Genomic DNA, 17,386 nt, shown 5'->3' on the forward strand with positions numbered 1-17,386 from the left:
ACAAACACATGAAAGGATGCTCAACATCACTAATCATTAGAGAAATGCAAATCAAAACTACCATGAGGTATCACCTCACACCAGTCAGAATGGCCATCATCAAAAAATCTACAAACAATAAATGCTGGAGAGGGTGTGGTGAAAAGGGAACCCTCTTGCACTGTTGGTGGGAATGTAAATTGATACAGCCACTATGGAGAACAGTATGGAGGTTCCTTAAAAAACTAAAAATAGAACTACCATACGACCCAGCAATCCCACTACTGGGCATATACCCTGAGAAAACCATAATTCAAAAAGAGTCATGTACCACAATGTTCATTGCAGCTCTATTTGCAATAGCCAGGACACGGAAGCAACCTAAGTGTCCATTCACAGATGAATGGATAAAGAAGATGTGGCACATATATACAATGGAATATTACTCAGCCATAAAAAGAAACAAAATTGAGTTATTTGTAGTGAGGTGGATGGACCTAGAGTCTGTCAAACAGAGTGAAGTAAGTCAGAAAGAGAAAAACAAATACCGTATGCTAACACACATATATGGAATCTAAAAAAAAAGTTCTGAAGAACCTAGGGGCAGTACAGGAATAAAGATGCAGATGTAGAGCATGGACTTGAGGACACGGGGAGGGGGAAGGGTAAGCTGGGATGAAGTGAGAGACTGGCATGGACATATATACACTAACAAATGTAAAATAGATAGCTAGTGGGAAGCAGCCGCATAGCACAGGGAGATCAGCTCCGTGCTTTGTGACCACCTAGAGGGGTGGGATAGGGAGGATGGGAGGGAGACGCAAGAGGGAGGAGATATGGGGATATATGTATACATATAGCTGATTCACTTTGTTATACAGCAGAAACTAACACACCATTATAAAGCAATTATACTCCAATAAAGATGTTTTATATATATATATACCTCTTCTACCTGACAGGGGAAGGTCAAGAAACAAGAGCAGAAGTAGCTTATAGATTTAGCTACTGTTACTGCAGAAAGAAAGAGGACATCCTTGAGAAAGCAGACTAGTGGCTTTAGGTGGGTGAGGGTGGGAAGGTTTATAGCTTGGTGCACCTGGAAGGGTCTGAGAGATTCAGAAGCGAGGGGACTCAAAGTGCAAGGGAAGGCCAGACCAATGACTCTCTTCACGTATTTCACTATTCTATCTAGAACTCTCCTAATTTCTTTGCCCCACTCCTCACTGAGTTTAATATGCTATACATGGTAAATATTAACTCAATATTAATTTTAATTCTATTGCTGTTCCTTTGCCTCTGCCTAGCTCTTACTCTGTACATTTTGTAAAGGGAAAAGGGATTTTTAAAAATTCTGGAGACACTTCCATGGTTCCTACCGTAGGTAAGGGAGCGATGCTCACCAGTACTAGGGTGTGGTGTACCTGACATTTTATCTGGGAGGGTGGGGGGAACTAGGCAGAGGGAGACTGGTTTATCGGCTTAAGGAGTTAAGACTCCCGTGGGGCACTAGATGGCAACATTTCTCCAAATCTAAACTCAGCAAAGATGAGGACCTGAAGGTCAACCCTCACAGCTGTCAGTCCCAACACACTCTATGAAACCTGAACTTGTGGATGAGAAGACTAAAGCCATACGCAGTGGGAGTTCATCTCTTAGAGTCTGTGGTCCACAGGAAGGGCTCAGTGGTGTTAGCTATTACTGCTACTACCACGACCACCACCATCACCACCATCACCACCACCACCACCACCACCTCCATCACCACCACCACCACCACCTCCATCACCACCACCATCACCACCACCATCACCACCACCTCCATCACCACCATCACCACCACCAGCACCTCCATCACCGCCATCACCACCTCCACCACCATCACCAACCACCTCCACCACCATCACCGCCATCACCACCACCACCACCATCACTACCATCACCACTACCACCATCACTACCATCACCACCACCACTACTAATTGAGTCACACATGTTATTTTTGTTGGTGCTGGAGATTAAAACTTTATTCAGACAAATTCTGGGAGGAGTGATCTAGTTAGAGATACCTATCTTTCCTTCTTCTTCTTCTTCTTTTTTTTTTTTTTGCAAATATATGCTACAACCTGATTAGCAAACTGCTGCCTGCTGCCTGGTAAAGAAACTTAGGAGAATTGCTTTAATGAAGAATGATTTGTATTTGACATATCAATTTTTGGCTAGACAAATAGTTGCTTCTTATCTACTTAAGCAATATTTGAAAACAGCGTGTCCTTCCATGTGGACTGAAAGTGTCCTCCCAAGTTTTGTTTGCATTATCAATTTACTTAGCACACTCTGTTTAGCGACCACCTCCACCCCCGGGCCCTGCCACTTTAATTAGCAACAGGTCACTGTATCTCAGTATTTCTGTTGAGGCACACGAGCTGGCCCATGAAGAGTCAAAACATATCACCTGGCATAGAAACTTCATTTGCTGAACTTCTCATACAGTTGGACTGGTCAGATGAACTATTTCTTAGGAACCAGAAGTTGAACCTAGGTGAGCTTATGTAAAAGACTGGGAATCCAGGTGTTCAAGAGGGTGAGAATGGCAAGGGGAGAGGGTTGCAAGGCAGAGTTACACAACCCAAAGTTGACAGCCAGTCACTTGTTTTAAACTATCCCTTTTGTGCCTTAAAGCCCCAGTGCCCCATAGCTGCCACCTGACAACTGTAGATTTTTTGCGAAGGTCCATTAATGTGTTTAATCAACACTTAAAGATTAACTTCTAACATATGCCCATGTGGTTCCAAGCTCTAGGTTTTCAGCAGTGAGCAAGTTATGGCACTTACATACTGGAGGAGGAGAAAAACAAAAACAAATAAACACGTCGCTAAATATCTTATAATTCAGGTTTGATAAGTGCCAATGAGAAGAATGAGGCAGGATTTGTAGTGACAGATAGCATGTGTGAGAGAGTGTGTGTGTTTCCACTGGCTGATTGGGTTAGATTCATCAAGGAAAGCTGCTGGAAAGGGCTGACATTTAAACAGACAGACCTGAATGAAACAAGGGGTGAGTCATGTGAGAGGCCCTAAGCTAAGAGGAAATCACGTCTCCATTATTATCAACTGGCCTGAGTCAATTGGGTCAGGATGCACAGCTCTTAGGCCTTACTAGTTGATAACAGCTGTAAAAAGAAGACTGAGGTATATAAGGGTAAACTATTTACCCTACAACTTAGCTCCCAGTTTGGAAAGGAAGCAAATCTTCTACCAAATTTGGTCATACATACAGAAACTTATTAAGCATTTTAAAAAATCTTTATTGGAGTATAACTGCCTTACAATGTTGTGTTAGTTTCTGCTGTATAACAAAGTGAATCAGCTATACGCATATATATATCCCCATATTCCCTCCCTCTTGCATCTCCCTCCCACCCTCCCTATCCCACCCCTCTAGGTGGACACAAAGCACTGAGCTGATCTCCCCGTGCTATGCAGCTGCTTCCCACTAGCTGTCTATTTTACATTTGGTAGTGTATATATGTCAATACTACTACTATTAACAGGTTCAAGTAGTTTATACAAACCATTTCGTAAGCTCAGGGAGACCCAGCACTCTGTCCTTCTAGGATCTCTTACTGTTGCCTTGTGTGAGAGGGTCACTTGAGGCAGAGGCAGAAACTCACCAGAGGCAGGATTCTATCACACTGAGACTCAGCAGCAGGAGACCAGAGCTCCTCCTCGCCAAGGCTCAGAAGCTGGACCTCCCAGGATCAAGCCTCAGGGGCTGTCCCTAAGGGTACACATTTGTGGTGGTTACTTTTATTTGCCATCTTGGCTGGGCTATGGCGCCCAGCTGCTTGGTCAAACGCCAATATGGATGTTCCTGTGAAGGTATTTTTTTGACGTGATTAACACTTAAATTAGTAAACTTTGAGTAAAGCAGATTACCCTCTGTGGTGGGGGCGGGCCTCATCCAATCAGTTGAAGGCTGTAAGAGCAAAGACTGAGATCTGCATTGAGGAAGGAATTCCGACTCCAGACAACAACACAGAGATTCTGCCTGAGTGTCCAGCCCTTGGACTCATCAGTTAAGAGTTGCAACAATAACTCTTAGCTGAACTACCAGTCTGCAGGCATGTCCTCTGGACTTTGGACTTGTTACCCCCAGAATTATGAGCCAACTCCTTAAAATAAATCTCAATCTCTTTCTTTCTCTGTCTATATGATCTATGTATCTAGATAGATAGATTAGATAGATAGATAGGTAGATAGATAGATAGATAGATATATCTCCTATTAATTCTGTTTCTCTGGAGAGCCCTGACTAATACAGATTTTGGTATTGGGAAGTGGGGTAACAAAGACCTAAAAATGTGGAAGCAACTTTGGAATCGGGTAAAGGTGGAGGCTGGACAAATTTGAAGTGCATGATACAAAAAGCCGAGGTTGCCTTGAAGAGATTGTTGGTAGAAATAAGGACATTAAAGGAGATTCTGGTGAGAGCTCAGAAAGGAAAGAGAAGAGCTGTAGAGAAAGTTTCTGTTGTCTTAGAAAATACATACGTTATCATGAACAGAACATTGCTAGAAATACGAATGTTAATGATGTTTCTGTTAAGGTCTCAGACAGAATTTTGGACACGGACACGGATAAGCATTGAGGGAAGACAGTGTGAAGAGACACAGGGAGAAGACAGCCTTCTACAAGCCAAGGAGAGGCCTGGAACAGATCTCTTCCTCACAGTCCTCAGAAGGAACCAACCCTGCCAACTTCTTGATTTTGGACTCCTAGCTTCCAGAACTGTGTGACAGTAAATATCTATCGTTGAAGCTGCCCAGGCTGTGGTGCTTTGTTCTGGCAGCCGTGGAACGCTAATGCAGTGCTATCAGCCTCAGTGGTTTCCTCTTCCCTATTTGTCACCAGTCAGCTTCTCTGGAGCAGGTGCTGAGACAGAGTTTAGGGTGCAAAATATTTATTAGGCATCAAACCCTATAAAAGGAAGGGGAAGAATCCATCATCAAAAATGAATGCAGGGACTTCCCTGGTGGTCCAGGGGTTAGGCCTCTGCAGTTCCACTGCAGGGGGCGTGGGTTTGATCCTTGGTCAGGGAACTAAGATCTTACATGCTGCGTGGCACGGCCAAAAAAAAAAAAAAAAAAAGAAATGAATGCAAATGACATGAAACCAGTTAACATATATGGCCAGCTAGTTCTGCTTTAAAAAAAAGTTCAAAATAATTGAATATCAGAGTATAGATGACCTTTAAGCTTCACTGATACCTGTTACACTTGTTTTCTCTTACTAGTTTATCAAAAGTATGATGTAATTAGGTGTTTATTTCCAAATTGATGGAGCTTTATAAGCTATAAATCAAAAGGAATTATTAATGCTAATAACTTAATATACTATGGATCTAATAAAATAATAGTTATTATTAATTATTTATTAATAATAACTGCTCTGTTTGAACCTGCTTCAGTTAGAAGAATTTAAGCTGAGTAAAACTTAAGATAAAATTTTTAAAAAGGTGGGGAAGGAATCGAGATTGGGCAGAGTGAAAAGTTGAACAATAATGCACATCCCAGGAGGCCTCAACCAACCCAATGTTGAGTCTGGACTGAATATTGCCCATCAGGGCCATCTTGCACTGGGTTAAAACAACTGGGGCTTTATCCCCACCTGGCACAGTCACTGGATCAGGGCTGCCCCAGGAAGGGTGGCCTTGGGCGAGGAGGCTCTCTCCAAGTGAAGGTATGGGTCTGCTGACCACACCGCTTGCAACCTGGCACCAAGCCCTCCCTGGGCCACACATCTCTGTAGCTATGAGCCACACTGCTCACGGAACAGGGAAGAATGGCACGTGGCTAAGTATTTTAGTCAATCCACGCATCTTGAATGCCTTTAATTTCACCAACGGGCATCCATTTCTAATGTTCATCTTACTTATTAACAACAAGCTAATTTCAGCAATAAAAATCCATTTCTGACATTCACTATGCTAACGAACAAAGCCTGTGGTATTCGGTGAGATACGCATCATGCAAGCACTCGAGGTGGTGGCTACATCCGCTCGAGGAACGTAGCTTGTCTGATAAAATCCTAGATGACTATCCTGGAGTGGGATTTTCCATTAGAGCGACTGATGGTCCTTGGAGCAAAAGCTTAAACTTAAACAAACCAGCACACACATGATATGAGCAACCCTACCTTGCTGAAGTATTTCAAAATAAATCACAGACATCCCGACAACTCTCTTTTCAATATGCTTGTCTCTGGGGTCTTAGACATCTACTCCCTCTTCTTGTCCAATCACACTGTCTTAGGGACTATTTAGTCGCAAGGAACAGAAACTCCTCAAACTAGTTGAATTTAACGAGGGTTACTGTCAGGACACAAGGATTCGACACACAACCTCCAGACACTGAGGCTGGCAATGAAGACTCTCTGGATCCCTCAGAGTGGAGCTGGGTGCTGGGATCTCAAGCTCTTCCTGCCTCTCTCCTGGGGCCTCAGGCTCTCCTCTGCTTTTCTCTGTGTGTCAGCTCCTATCTCCAGCTTCTCTCTGCCTTTCCACTTACTCATTGGCACACTTCCTCTGTCTTGATTCGACATAACCACCGTCACTGGACCATCTCCATGTCTCTTAGGTCAGTGTCTTGAGAGAGAAAAAACGAAAGAGAAAATATGACAGGCACAGCCCTGCCGATAGCCTAGCGTCCCTTGAGTTGGTTGAACACCGTGGTCCAGTCCCCTGTGGCCAGGAGTGGGGTATGAGCAAGGCGAATGGGTTCCTCCTTCTAGGGGCCATGGGAGGACAAATTCCCCAAGAAGAGGATGGAGATGGGGAGGCTCTGACCAGCATCTCTGGCATGTCCACCCCAGTCCTACTTACACCTCTGTGTGTGTGTGTGTACATGCACAAACACACACAGGTACACACAGGCACACCACATGTAATTGATTAAGCCAACCCAAGAGTTACTGCCAAAGGCCATGTATTCAAATTACAATATTCAACTACACACATATATGTGTCTTCCTCGATCTGGTTCATAAAGGAATGTCTTCTGGTTATCTTTCTCTGAAACCTCCTCTGCTACAAATGCCACCTTCCCGGCTGTAACCCAAGGGGGTCTGAATTGACTTTTCCTCAGTGACAGCCACTTCCACCTACTCTGGGTGATGCCATGGCTAGAATGGTGCAGTGTGTCCCTCACAGACACACATCGTCAAAGGCTGTGAGTCCAATAGCTCATGACCAACCCTATTCTATAGTAGACTCTCCAAGGAAACTCTGGCTTTGGCCCCAGCTCTCACTGGACCTCAGGACAAGCTACCAACCCTGGGAACTGATTCACGAAAGCAGAGCTGTCCTCTAGCCTGGGGACATAGAAGCCTCAACTTGTTCTCTGTTTCCTTTCATGCTTGTTTGCATCATTCGGAATTTCCCAGGGACACCAGTGTGTCAACTAATCATATCAACCAGGCATCCTTAAGCAGGCAAAGCAATGATGCAAAGAGAGCCCTGGGTCCAGCTTGGCGGAACCACTCACTTCTGCCAAGGGCAGATACAGGGCAGCCCCTGCCCAGGCCCAGCGGGCTCCCTCATTCCCCATGCCCTTCCCTGCTTTGACTCATATCCCCTTACTGGGGCCAGAGCCTTTATCCCCATTCACAGGAAATGCAGAAAAAGTAGAGACATCTCAGGCAGAAAGGACCCTGCCAAAGCGAAGACCTCAGAAACACTTAAAGAGGAAAGGCTGCTGTTCCTTCCCAGACCCCCTTGCTAGGGAAGGAATAGGGAAGACCCGAGTAAAAACCTATATTTGCCTGGCCCGCCTTCCCCCTCCCCTCTCAAGTTCATATGGCTGGAGAACTCACTGGCTTCCAGGAATAATTAGGTAAGTGTTTGCTGGAATATTCTCTCCTGGAAGCCCGTTGGAGAAACTTCCAAAACTGAGGGCAACTGAATGAAAGCTTTCTTCTTTTCAGTTTTACCTGAGTCTAGCTGCCCTGGCAAGTGCCAAGGGGTCCAGACCTGTGTGATGGGGCCCCTTGCCATGAAGCCCGGGAGAGGGCAGGGCCTCTGGGCCCTCAGGCGGCTGCCCCAGGTGTCTGTCTAGGTTTGTGGGTGGTTCCATGTGCCAGCTTTGCCATAGAGCCTCTCACTGGGAAAGGGGCCCTACTGGTCTTGGATCAGCCATTGCCTTTAGGGGGCCTCTCGCTGCAGAGACACTAGTCCTGGCTGACTCAGTCATCTGCCTTCACAACCCCCCTTCCCAGGCCTTTGCCGAGGGATCCACGAGGGGTTAGGGCTCTTCTTCTCTCCCCAAACAAAGCCCCCAAGTGTTCATTCATCCTGCCCTTTTTTCCCACGGGCAAGCTGGCTGGTTCACTGGCAGGTGCTGATGCCCATTAGGGAGATCCCTGAGCTGAAAACACTGAAGAGCCTGTCCCCGCTGAGAGCCAGCACCCAGATCCCAGAAACACTTTCCTTCCCGACAACAAAGCCTGCCGGCCCCGGTTCAGTTACTGACGGCGGGACTTCTTGCTACAGTAGCAAGAGCAAACAACAAACAAACAAAAGAAAGAACCAAACCAAATCAGATTTGTAGATTCTTCCTGTATATCCCTTCCACACAGTTACTTTTCTTTCCCACGACTACAGGGGTAGGAATAAGACAGATGAGGTGATGGAGGTGGGCACCATTCTATTTGAGGACACGTGCGCTCTTTGTGTATGTGGGTGTTCTCTATAGTCCAATCATAGGGGACAAACAGGCTACCAGGGCTGTGATCTGGAACCCAGACTCTGGAGCCCAGTTGCCTGGGTTTGGATCCTGGCTCCATCACTTCCTGGATTTGTAACATTGGGTCAGTTACTGAACTTCTCTGTGCCTTGGTTTCCCCATGGAGTAAAATGGGGGATAATATTAGTACAGCTGTCCCCTGGTGGTGTTGTGTGTACTAAACAAGTTAATACATCGTAAGCATGCCCAGCAGTGTCTGGCAAAGAACGCACTATATGAATGCTCGCTCTTGTCATAGAGATAGCTATGATATGAGATTTGTCTTTCCATCACTATAAACTTGGTTATCACAGCTTATACCATAATTGGGGAGCAAGTCTCATTTATAATTTCTTTATAATGAATACCTGGCTACTTCCAGAAAAGATTTAAAGTGGCTGAACAATGACAGTAACTGGAAAATCTGTCAGTGAAGGTCTTGTTTGTAGTAATTTTGTAAAGGATAGGAATTTTTAACCTGAGGGAAAAACTTCTTCCTTCCTTCCTTCCTCCCTTCCTTCCTTCCTTCCTTCCTTCCTCCCTCCCTCCCTCCCTCCCTCCCTTCCTTCCTTCCTTCCTTCCTTCTTTCCTTTCTTTCTTTCCTTCATTTATGATGGTGTTGTAGTGGAAAGCATCCTAACCTGTAAATGGGGAGACCTTCGTAAAAATCATGGGAATGATGTAGTACTCAGTGACGCTCTGTGGGATGCAATAGTACCATGTCTGAGCAGCTGCAATGTGCCGGGACTGGATGCTTCACAGATGCTCCCTTTGATTCTCATAATCAGCTCTGTGATGGAGAAGGTACTATTATTTCTACCTTGCAGATGAGGAAGCAGAGTCAGGGGGTTTAAGTGACCTGCCCAGTCACAAAGCAGGTAAGTGGAGGAGCAGGGTTCCCCCCACCCCAATCCTCACATACATCATTCACTTGTACCCTGAATAGTTTCTGTTATGGGTTGAGTTGTGTTCCTCCAAAAGATGTGCTGAAGTGCTAACCCCCAGTACCTCCGAAAGTGACTGTATTAATAATATTAGTCAAGGTTCCTTAGAGAAAGAAGACTATCTATCTATCTATCTAGAGATTTATTGTAAGGAATTGGCTCATGTGATTGTGGAAGCTTGGCAATTCCAATATCTGCAAAATACGCTGGCAAGATGGGTACCCAGAGAGGTTTCAGTCTGAGTCCAAAGGCAGTCTGTCTGCTACCGGAATCCCTTCTTGTTAGGAGGAGGTCAGCCTTTGTTCTATGTAGGCCTTCAACTGACTGGAGGAGGCCCACTCATGTTATGAAGGGTAATGTGCTTTACTAGAAGCTCATGGATTTAAATGTTAATCTCATTTAAAAAAATACCTTCCCAGAAACATCTGACTAATGTTTGACCAAATATCTGAGTGCCATAGCCTAGTCAAACTGACACATAAAATTAACTATCACAGTGACCTTATTTGCAGATGTAATTAGTTAAAATGCAGTCCTAGGACTTCAATCCAATATGACTGGTGTTCTTATAAAAAGGAAAACTTGGACACAGAGACAGACAGGCACACAGAGAAAATGCCATGGGAAGATGAAGGCAGAGATTAGGGTGCCAACAAACCACCAGGAGCTAGGAGGAGGCATGGAACAGATTCTTCTTCAGAGCCTTCAAAAGGAACCAATTTGCTGACATCTTGATCTCAGACTTCTAGCCTCCAGGACTGGGAGACAAATTTCTGTTGTTTAAGCCACCCATCTTGTGATACTTCTTCACGGCAGCCCTAGCTTCCCATAATCCAAACAGTGCAGAAATAGAGAACAAAGATACCTACTCCTCGGCTTCAGAATCCATTATCCAACTATGGACGGAAGAAAAATCTGAAATAAGATGTGAGCAGGCAGCACCCATTTCTCCCTGCTTTCTCTCCATCCACATCCTCTCCCACTTCCAAGCCAACAGATAAAGCCCTCAACCCGAATAGAGAGAGGACAGTTGAAGAGGAAATAAGAGAGTTAGACGCTGTGTGGAAGTTGTGCATCCTTTCAGTCCTCCTTACACGAGCCAGCTCACAGATGTGGGTGTGTCTGTTGAAGATACACAAGGGATTCCTTCTAAGTTAGGAGATCTGAGAACGGAAAGGACCTGTGCTCCGTATGATGGATGACGTGCAGGGCAACTGTAAGCTTGCTCCATTGTTGTGTATCAACCATGGGGTAGAAATGGCAGCATGCCATACAGGGCCAGAGGCTATCCTGAGTTCTCTGTATTCAGAAAGGGGTGTGGGTGGCCATCAGAAAATACCTAAGACTCCTGAGTGAGACACAAGAGAGAGCAGGCCCATGGGGCCTTGAGACCAGAACAAGGGGACACTACATCAGAAGGGTGCAGCCCAAGAGCAGGACTGCGGGAGATCCGGGAGGATGTTTAGGCGGGATGGGGTGCATCGGAAGCAGCAGGCCATCAGAGCATCAAAAAGCAGGTGTCTAGCCACCACCCCCCTCCCAAGCCCTCAGCACCATGTTGGCAAATGTGAAAGCAGCCAGACATTAGTGTCAGCTTCAGGGATAAGGAGAAAGAGGGAGAAGAAAATCTTGATTGTGAATTGGCTATAAAACCAGACTGGGGGCTTTCCTGGTGGCACAGTGGTTAAGAATCCACCTGCCAACGCAGGGGAAACGGGTTCGAGCCCTGGTCCGGGAAGATCCCACATGCCTCGGAGCAACTAAACCCGTGAGCCACAACTACTGAGCCTGCGCTCTAGAGCCCGCGAGCCACAACTACTGAAGCCCGTGCACCTAGAGCCCGTGCTCCGCAACAAGAGAAGCCACCACAATGAGAAGCCCGCGCACCGCAACAAAGAGTAACCCCTGCTCGCCACAACTAGAGAAAGCCATGCGCAGCAACAAAGACCCAATGCAGCCAAAAAATAAATAATAAATAAATAAATAAATTTATATATATAAAAAAAAACAGACTGGCTAGGAAGGCATTGAATTTGACTGTGTGTATCTGAAAATAGCTAGATTAAATTTTCTGTATCAGTTTAAATGAGAATCAGATGGAAAGTCTCCTTTCCTGGTCATACCTTCATACACATGCAGATTTGTGTATATACATACACATTTGGCATCTGTTGGCAGAATCTGCTGTTACTCCCTGACCACCATGTTCTGAATCAGAGCTCCCCAAGGCTGCGGACCTTAGGTAAGTCACCCCTTATGTTGTGCCCTGGGGACGTCTGTGACGGCAGTGATGGTCATGTCCAGATGGCTACTGACCATCCATTCCCATGCCTCAGGCCCTTCCTCAGGACTGTTTATCCACGAATTTTTTTTTTTTAATCTATTAAGCAGCCACTTTGCCTATGAATCCTCCACAGCCAGACGTCTGTGACATGATATCTATATTCTCACATTATCTGTTGAGAGACAGAGGCAGCAGCTTGAAAGGCTTAACTGGTAAGTTCTAAGTGGTGGTCCATAAAGTCATCAGAACGGAAGTCGTTATCTGCATGTGAACGTGCTTTCTACGAAGTAACATACACATATTAGTAACATTCACATATTTCCTGCTGCTGCTGTGCTCCTCCTCCTATTATTATCACATTTGTAGAGTAGGAGAAAGATAGCACGGCTGAGAACCCAGAGGCCTGGCATCCATTCCCGGACCTCTACTGACTGGCTTTGGGAACCAGGGCAAGTCATCTAAAGTTTTTTCTTATCTAGGAAATGCAAAGCTTGTATAACTCACACAGGACTCAACTAGAAGATCCTTATGGTCCTTTCAAGCTCTAAAATTCTATAGTTTTACACAATTCTTGCACTTTCTAGTTGTTTGAGGGAACCTCATGAATATAATCAAATGGATGTCCAGAAAACTTAATGATCTCTTAGGAGATCAGAGGAGAAAGAGTTTTCTTGTTTTTAATACAGTAGAAACTTGAAATGCAGGTTAGAGAGGGCCCACAAAAGTACAGAGGGTTGTTTAAAGCCCAACTGCTTGAATTGGAACTTATTTTTAATGTGGGTTTACCCACCACACAAACACATGCACACACACACACAAAAGAATCTCATATTAAGAGGTAATATGTTTCTGAAAATTTGCATTTAAGTTAAATTTTTGTTAATTGAAATATTTTGATTACACAGAGAGTATACTAAATTTTTTTCAAAAAGAAAGAAAATCCTAGTAAGTCCTCAAAGCTAAGCAAAACCAAACCAAACCACACCAAACCAATACAATTCTAAATTTTTGTCTTACAAGGACTCATATTATCATTTATTTGCTTACAATTAAGAGTTTTTTCCCTTGGAGGTCAGTTTTTAAATGAGGCATACCTATAAATAATTATGATGAAATAATAACAATGATTTTCATATGCTATTTGTGAATTTTGTTTACCGTTTTGAAGTTTTATTTCACGTACAGTAAGTCTGGTTATCTGACATGCCTCAGCAGGAGTCATGATTTGTAGGCACTTCTTTCAAATCTATGCCTCTGGTTTTGAAAATGTAACACAACAAAAATTAATAATAATATCATCATCTACTCAGTGAATATGTGTTTCACCTGGCAATAGACCATTTGAGATTTAGAAACAGGTATCAACTTGTATGTTTTCAAAACGAGGAAGTTACAACAAACCTTGAAGAACAGCTCATTTCATAGCCTCACAGCAAAATTCGAATGTTGGAATCGTAGGACATGAAGGATAAAATGAAAACCTTAAAAGCTACCGGAAAGAAAGACATATTTCTCAAAACAAGAACGAAAAACAACATCAGACTAACAACAAACTACTCACGAGTAGGAACAGATGGCAAGAATACAGGGAGAAAATATCTTCAAGGAGTGGACAGAAAGTAACTGTCAACGTACGTAGACTTATATACTCAGCTAAGCTATTAATTACAAGTGCAGGTGAAATAAAAGATATTATTACAAAGTACTTATTGCCCACTGACTGTAGCTGAAAGAACTACTAAAGGATATAAATAAGAAGGAAAATGCATCTAGAAGAAAAGGACTGAGATGCCAGAAGCAAAGATATGCAAAGCAATCTGCAAAACATCTTGGTAAATATAAATATTGACAATGTTTATGGTTAAAAATCCAACCCTTTTTGATGTTTCAAACAAGGAGGAACTTAATTGTAAATAACGTGGAAAACACAGAAAATGGGAGGAGGAGTTTCAGATGGAAGTTAAAAACTAACGGGGAACTAGATCCCACATGCATGCCAAAACTAAGAGTTTGCATGCTGCAACTAAGGAGCCCGCCTGCTGCAACTAAGACCCAGCACAACCAAATAAATAAATAAATAAATAAAATATTTGGGAAAAAAAAAACAAAACAACTAACCAAGGTCTCTGTTTTGGGAGGAGAAAGATAAAAATAATAATGATCTTAACATCTTTTTGAAAAATATAAAGTTATGTTTTATGTTAAAAAATGTATATTACAAAACCAATAGAAATGGAATGTGTATCTTCCAAGTTGATAGAAGAAAAAGGAAAATAAAGAGAAGAGTGTTAGAAAAAGAGAAAGAAGTAAAAGTTTGGTTAATAGTAAAAAAAGAAATAAGAGTAGAAATGAGACTAAATATCTCATCAACCAAAATAAATGTAACTGTAATTATTTGTTAAAAAGAAAGGGACTTTTAGGTTGAATTTTAAAAATAAAGGGATAACCTATCAATCAAGAATCATACCTAAAAATTTACATAGAAAGTTTGAAATAGATAAAGACACACGAGGATAATACTTAGCAAAGCATATTTTGTTTTCCTCCTCAATAGCAGGACAGATTTGCATTGGGAGCTTATATCAGAGACTCTAAGCTAGTTTGTTAGCATCTCGAGAGCTTTTTCATTCAAGCACCTCCACGACCAACACAGTGCCTTACACATAGTAGGTATCCAGTAAATGCTCACAGAAAGGGCAGATAGGAAATTTTGGAAAAGCATTTGAAATGATCTATCCCACCACTTAATTTTACATGTATTATGGGACATGTGTTAGTTTACATGTATTAGTTGACTTTCCCAAAGGTACACAGGTATTCCTACTACCTCTAGTAAATAAACATCCTATGCCCTACAACTTACAATGGGATTTTAACATTTTTTATTTAGGTATATTCATGTAAAAATGGACTGTGTACAACTTGACGAATTTTGACAACTGTATATGCCCCTGAAACCACCTCAATCAGGATGCAGAACATTTCTATTACCCCAGGCCCTCTGAAGTTTACCCCTCCCTCCACCCGCATCCCTGGGTAACCATGGATCTGCCTTTTGACATTATAGATTGGCTTGCATTTTCTAGAATTTTATGTAAATGGAGTCAAACAATACGTGCTCTTTTGTGTCTGGCTTCTTTTGCTGAGCATGATTTTGAGATTCATCCATGTTGTTGAATGTATCCGTAGTTCTTTTCTCCTTCTTCCTTCTTCTCCTTCTTCTCCTCCTTCTTCTTTTTCTTGGCTGAGCAGTATTCCATTTTATGGATGCACCACAATGTCTTTATCTATTTGCCAATTGATGAACATTTGGGTGGTTTCTAGTTTGGGGTTGCTGTGAATTAAGCTCTATGAACATTTATGTGGACAAGTCTTTATGTAGACATGGGTTCTCATTTCTTTTGGGTAAATACTTAGAAGTGGAATGGCTGTATAGTAGGTTTACTTTTTTTTTAAACATTTTTATTGAGATATAATTCACGTACCACACAATTCACCCATTTAAAGTGTACAATTCAATGGTTTTAGTACGTTTAGAGAGTTGTGCAACCATCATCACACTGAATTTTAGAACATTTTCATCACCTGAAAAAAAGCCCTCTTAGCTATTATCCTTCCACCACGTCATTTCCCACATCCCCAGCCACTAATCTACTTTCCATCACTAAAGATTTCCCTATTTTGGACTTTCATATGAACGGAATTGTATGATTTGTGGGGTTTTTGTGATGGCTTATTTCACTTACCATAATGTTTTCGTTGGTTCATATATCCTGTAGCAGATATCTTAATTCTTTTCTTTTTGACATTTTTTTTAGAGCAGTTTTAGGTTCAGAGCAAAATTGAGAGGAAGCTATAGAGATCTCCCATATACCACCCCGACACACACCACTCATGCATAGCCTCCCCCATTACTGACATCCCCCACCAGATGGTACATTTGTTATGGCTGATGAACCTACATTGATACATCATTATCACCAAAGTCCACAGTTTACCTTAGGGCTCACGCTCGGTGTTTTTATGTCTGCATGATATTTCATCATATGTGTACATCACATTTATTGATCAGTTCATCAGTTGAACATTTGGGTAGTAGGTTTATTTTTAAGAAACTGCTGAACTGTTCCCCAAAGTGGTCGTACCATGTTATATTCCCACCAGCAGTATATGAGAGCTCCGGTTGCTCCATGTCCATGTCAACACTTGTTATTTTCGGCCATTCCTGCTGTTGAGAAGCAGTTCATAGCCAGAATTGCTAACTAGAGGGCTGTGGGTATAAATCAGGTCATCAGGCTCTCTGGTCTCTGGGCAGGTAAGGGTAGTAAGGACATAGCTTCATGCTTAGGCAAAGGCAGGGAGAGTAGAACTATGTACTTGAGCCTGAAGAATGAGACTCACTTTTGGTGCCCACAGGGAGTTAGTGACACTGACGACACAGTCTCCATCTATTCAGTCCAGTGCTTTGTGTGGGACGGGATTACTATATACACAGCTGACAGGCACGGGACATTCAGTCACCTGCCTCCATGCAAATGTGGGGAACGAGGCCAGGAAAAGCAAGTCATGGCCTGATTCTTTCATGCAGGGGAAAGTCCCAGTTCTTTCTTGAATGGCCCATTGTGGGCTGGGGGAAAATTCCTCCCTCTTTTCTACCAGGTACAGTGGGGAACAAGCTAGAGGCACATTTTCTTGGCTTAATTGTTCTATCCTAAGCTTAACCACCCATTTGGAGATGAAGGAAAAACAGTATTCCATTGTCCCCAATCTTGGAGCTGATCAGGAGGGTTCTGGCTAAGCTGGTTAAAGAGAACTCTGAAACAGCTGCTGGAAAGCAGAGTTCCCACTGGATCCTACCTCATACCTGAAGGAATGACTCCAAAGAAATCAGAGGCCTCCATTGGAAAATAAAATCATAAAAGTATGTTTTAGTCCAATCAGGCTGCTATAATAAAATGCCACAAACCGGGTGGCTTATAAAAAACAGAAATTTATTTCTCACAGTTCTGAAGGCTGAAAGTCTGAGATCAGGATGCCAGCAATGGTCAGGTGAGAACCCTTTTCCCATTGCATCTTCACGTGGTGGAAGGGGTGCTAGCTCTCTGGGGCCTCTGTGGTGTCTCATTTATAAGGGCACTAATGCTTTCCATGGGAGCTCCATCTTCATGACCTGATCAACTCCCAAAGGCGCCATCTCCTAATACCATCACATTGGGATGTCAACATATGAATTTTAGGGAGATACAAACATCCAGACCATAGCAAAGTACTAGAAGAAAATATGAAATTTTAAAAATTATCTCAGAGAGAAGGTTTTGTGTGTTACTTAGACATGGAATACAAGACGATAAATCTGACTATAAAAGAATTTAAAGGGCTTCCCTGGTGGCGCAGTGGTTG

Source organism: Balaenoptera acutorostrata, chromosome 7, assembly GCF_949987535.1.
Source record: "Balaenoptera acutorostrata chromosome 7, mBalAcu1.1, whole genome shotgun sequence".
Taxonomy (NCBI): domain Eukaryota; kingdom Metazoa; phylum Chordata; class Mammalia; order Artiodactyla; family Balaenopteridae; genus Balaenoptera; species Balaenoptera acutorostrata.